This window comes from Eutrema salsugineum, unplaced genomic scaffold, assembly GCF_000478725.1.
Source record: "Eutrema salsugineum unplaced genomic scaffold, Eutsalg1_0 scaffold_21, whole genome shotgun sequence".
Taxonomy (NCBI): domain Eukaryota; kingdom Viridiplantae; phylum Streptophyta; class Magnoliopsida; order Brassicales; family Brassicaceae; genus Eutrema; species Eutrema salsugineum.
The window spans coordinates 376,487-381,885 of record NW_006256821.1 but is presented as its reverse complement, the minus strand read 5'-3'; the positions used below and the strand labels follow the sequence as shown (position 1 = coordinate 381,885).

Genomic DNA, 5,399 nt, shown 5'->3' with positions numbered 1-5,399 from the left:
TCAAAAAGTTGTTCATTCATTATTTTACAAAAGTCAGTTTCATAGTTATTGGCATGTTTACCTAATCAAAACTCTATATCAATAATAAAAAATTATTTCCTAAAAATCTATATCAAAACTTGCAAAGCATAAATATTTGTGGATGTCAAAACTCTATATCTATATAAAAAATTTATTAATAATTTTAATTTCGATAAAGAACTTTGAATTTTAAATTTCTTTGGTTACTTGACGTATGTGATATTAAAATTAGAGAAATTTGCAATAGCTGTCACTTATATTTTTTTTTTGTTAGTTTTTTTGTCACTTTTCAAAACTACTAATTTTTTTTTGTCACTTATTGCAATTAGATGACGATTATACTCCTTTGATGCTATATCGTGTACCGTACATGCACGTACACACCACACTGTATAGAGGCAAAATAGGTATGAACAGTATACAAAGTGGTACATTGTGATGTAGGTAAACATATGGCAAATATATAGCTATGAAACTGATTTTTTAAAATAGCTACGAAACTTACATACAAATGATATGTCTATATTTTACATCATTTAGATTGCATTATAGAGTCCTCATCATGTGTTTTCTCATGTAAAACTGAGTCTTTAGGCGTCAAAATAGGACTTAGGGCTTGCATTAGGTCCCAAAGAGTTTTGCATGTTTTGAAGTCTTTATCAGGAGCTTTGGAGACCAATTGGAGCCTAAGAAGAGGAACAGAAAAGAAAACGGTGAAGAAAAGGGTCAAAAATGGTGAAAACCGCTTGGAGGAATTTCTCGGCCAAATCGCGTACCGGCTGGTCGGAAACCTCGGCCAAAATGTTTACCGGAATGCTCATTACCGGCCAAAAACCTTACCGATCGGCCAGAATCGAGTATCGAGTGCAAAAATACCACAGGACAAGTTTTTGACCGAGGCAAGGATTTTTACGACCAAAAGGCTTACCGCGGTACACAGCCCTCGGCCATTTTCCTTACCGCGGGAAGGTTTTTACGACCAAAAGTTGTCCTTGCCCACGCAATTCAGAGATCAGAAATCCAGGGAACCTTCCGGTCCGAATCAGTTGGCGGGGTCTTCATCAAAGTTGGAGAGAATTAAGCAAAGATTCCAGAGCAGTTAGAATCATCCCATTGGGACCAGTTAGGAGAAAGATACAGCTTCCGGAAGATGCACCAGCATTACGCGCATCCGAGAACCGAACGGCGGATTCCAAAGATCACGGCGGACGGAGCCTTTCCGGACGAAACTAGCCTGCCCTGTCTTCATCAAAGTCTGAGATCTATGAAGTACCTTCTCAGAACAGTTGGAATCGCTCAGTTCGGAGCAGTGGTTCAAAAGATAAGGTCTCCGGAGTTCACATTGGTTCAAAAGCTTATTTTCCGGTGAATCCGATGCGGTGCAAAGATGTGAAATCCAGGAAGCCTTCCACTTCCCAAGATCCAACGGTCCCTTCACCAAAGTTCGAGCTTGTTGAGTCATATTGACTGTGGAACTGGTTCCAGAGCTATTGGAGTCGTCTGCTGAAAGTTACTGCTTCCGGAAGGTGACATGGTTGATACAAGCCTAAATGAGTTGCGATACGCGCTAAGTGTTTTCACAAGCCTCGGTATCTTTACCTTGGCATCAATCAAGTCGAGGCTCATATCTTGGAAGTATTCTGGGCTAGACCTCGTGCCAAAGCCTTGGCATGATTAGATCGATGCATTCATACGTAAGAACTGAAGCTGGAAACGACTAAGTGGTGAAAGTACACCTCGGTGTAATGACCTCGGCGTGCATGCCGGACTGTGTTCTCCCAAGCACCTCGACATCATGACCCCTCGACATTTTATCCCGAGGTCCCTTGTCACGAACCCAGAATCAAGAACAGAATGGCTCAAGAACACACACGTGAGGATGGATCAAAGACTAGGGTTCATGCATGTTCTTGACGTGTTCTTCACGAGATCTTCATCTGGATCCTGACTCACGTGCATACCTCGGCATGAAGACCTCGACTTCACTTTCCGACACACCGTGGCACTCACCCATCAACCCAAGGAAGCGGTTCAGTACCCGGTTTGTTCCGGGCTGACCCGCGACACTTTCCCTTTACTATAAATACATTTTAGGACCAAAAACCTAATCATCTTATCTTTTATCTCCATTTTACGTTTAAGAACTTGCCTTTTTTGTGAAACCAGACTAATCTAATCCGATATCTCGTTTTTGCATCTGAATCTTGTTCTTTCTTTATTCTTCTTTTATTATCAGCATTAAACTTCTAATCATGACCAGCTACACGTCTTGCAAAGGACTTAGTGAGCTCGTTATGATCAGTGAGTAGTCGTTTAAGCGGCTTTAGATAAGTAGATTAGGGTGCTTTCAAGATAGATTAGTGGGTTTAGGTGTCTAGTCTTGCATGTTTCATTCTTTAACCGACGAGATCTCTAGGCTGGACCCAAGCATATCACTTGAGGTTCAGATCTGAGGCATATCTCGCATCAAAAGTGTTTGTAGAAATGTCTGAACCACTCGGTTAAAGGTTTAAGAGTCTTTCATCGCGAGAGTGATAGTTTGTTCTCTTAAAAGACATATTTGAACTGAATCTTATTGCTGATTGATTTGTGCTTCTCAAAAGACATTTTGGTATGAAGGAGGATCAGTTTAGATGTTTGATACTTTCATGAGAAGATTAACATGCCTTGAGTTCAAAGTTAAATGAAATCGCTTGACAAAATAATTCATTAACCCATTAGTTTAGCTTGGAAGCACCCGAGTCGATTATCTTGTCTAGAGTCTCTTCCCTTATCGCATATTATTATCATCTGAATCACCTGTTTGTTGTTTGCATCTTGATTAGTTTAAATCTCTGCTTTTATTTAATTTTATTGCTTATTTGCCTGTTAATCATCGTCACCAAACTTTTATCTTCTTGTCTTGACTTAAGTGAACAAATGACATAGGCTAGTGTCTCGTTTACAAGCTTGGTTTGACACCCCTTATACTACTTTGACAAGGGGATTGATAACCCTTCTAAGAGCCCCAAAACTCTTAGTTATCAATTGGCGCCGTTGCCAACTTGTAGGAGCATTATCCTCTTGTTTGTTCTTAAGATCAAGAATTTACTTTCTTTTGTTTTACTGATTCTTTTGCAAGTTCTTGTTTTGTTTTCAGGTGCATGAATACCAGGTCTCGGAGCACAGGATCGCTTTTCCCATACGACGATAACATCGACAGATTAGAAAGGCGAGCTCGCGAGAGAGAACGGCACTTTGACAGACTTGGAATGGCAGAACAACAGCGAATGGAGCAACAGGCTCAGGCGGCCGAGCACCAGGCTCAGGCTAATCAGGCGCAGGCAGGAAGAAATGAACAACAAGCCTATGTTAATCAGCAACAGGATCAAAGAAACGAACGGCTTGCTCAGCAAAACCAACACCAAGCGAACAGAAATGAGCAACAAGCCCATCATGTTCATCCGCCACCGCCACAAGTTCAGAGACAACACCCTCCAATTTGTGTTGGAGAGAATGACTGAGCTAATGCGCACCAATACCGAGCTGGGATTCAAGCTCCACCAGTTCAAAACAACAACTTTAAAGTTAAAGCTTCCCTGCTCAACATGGTGCAAAACTCCAAGTTCCACGGTCTGGCTGGAGAAGACCCTCTCGAGCATCTAGATCAATTTGATCGGGTTTGCGACTTAACCAAGATAAATGGCGTCTTCGAAGATAGCTTCAAGCTACGCTTGTTCCCTTTCAGCCTCGGTGATAAAGCACACCAGTGGGAAAAGAATATACCGAGGGGCTCTATACAAACCTGGGAGCAGCGTAAACTGGCGTTCTTATCAAAGTTCTTTTCCACATCACGCACGGCTAAGCTCAGGAATCAGATCTCAAGTTTCACGCAGCACAACAACGAGAGCATCCCTCTTGAGTACTTGGGAACGGTTTAGGAGCTATACTAACCAATGCCCACACCACAGCTTCTCAGAGGCATCCCTCTTGAGTACTTTATACCGAGGTGCACTCCCCAAGATCAGAAACCAACTCGACACAGCTTCAAATGGAAATTTTCTTGGGAAAGAGATCAATGCAGCAATGGAACTAGTCGAGAACCTAGCCATGTCCAATGACACGTATGGAGAGGACTTTGATAGAGAAAACCGTACAGAGGGATCTAGTGATGAACAGCGTATGAAAAAGGATATAAGAGAGCTTGAGAGCAAGCTTGACAAGGTTTTGATGGCGACTCAAAAGCCAATACACTTTGTAGGCGAGTTTGATGAGCAAGGGCCAAGTTTTGACAATGTTAATGAAGATGGTCTAACTCAGGAGGAGCTGAACTACATAGGGAATCAGCAGAGGTATCAGCGGTTTAACAACCACGGCAATAACCCCAACCTCTCTTATCGAAACCCGAATGTAGCTAACCCTCAAGACCAAGTGTACCCTGCTCACCAACACCAAAGCTATGCTCCAAAAACCCCTTTTCCGAATAACTTCCAGCCCAAGCAACAGTTCAGTGGGCAGCAACACGGCTACACTCAGCAGAATCAAGCAGCTCAGGGTAACAACTTCAACAACCAACCGCAGCAACACAAGTTTCCACCAGGGTTCAATCCGCAGCCGATGGGTAATCAACAACAGATTCAGGGAACGGGTCAGAATCAGATGGGGAACGATGTCTATGGGAGATTACAGCAACTGTTACAGGGCCAGCAAAGGGTTGAGAGCCAGCACGCGACAATGCAGCAAGATATCAGGGAGCTTAAGAAAAATCAGGCATCTACATCATCAAGAGGCCCTGCTTTACCAGGTAAACCGCAGCCGAACCCTAAAGAGTATGTGAACGCCATCACATTGAGGAGTGGTAAGGAATTACAAACTCCAACGCCTAAGACAAAGCTCATTGAGGCCAATGAGAAACTAGAGGGGGAGGCAGCCTCGGATGATGCGCATAAAGAAGAGGTCTTAGAGAAGGACAAAGGAAAAGAGGTGGAAAAGACAACCGAGCTTGAGAAGCCCTATGTTCCACCACCACCTTATCAACCCAAGATACCGTTCCCAGGGCATTTCAAAAAGAAAATCTTAGACAAAGCCAAGGCGGTCTTTGAGAAACACTTGGAGAACACGCAACTCACCTTACCCATAATAGATGCTTTCTTAGCTATACCCCAGCTTGGGAAGTTTCTAAAGGACGCGATCCTCAACAAGACAAAGGAGCTCCAGGGTATGGTGATACTGAGTCATGAGTGCAGCGCAATAATACAAAGGAGATCTATACCAAGGAAGCTATCCGATCTGGGCAGCTTTACTTTGCCGTGTGCTTTAGGTCACTTGAAGTTCTCAAACTGTTTATGTGACCTTGGAGCTTCTGTGAGCTTAATGCCTTACACGGTGGCCAAGAGATT

The 5,399-nt window shown here is 43.0% G+C and overlaps 1 non-coding gene across 1 annotated transcript; it reads right to left on the bottom strand.

Annotated features, from left to right (window-relative positions):
- Positions 1-3,863: 3,863 nt before the first annotated feature.
- LOC112086333 lies at positions 3,864-3,974 on the bottom strand. Its single transcript, XR_002899455.1, has one exon. It is a non-coding gene; the product is annotated as a small nucleolar RNA R71 (small nucleolar RNA).
- Positions 3,975-5,399: the final 1,425 nt, after the last annotated feature.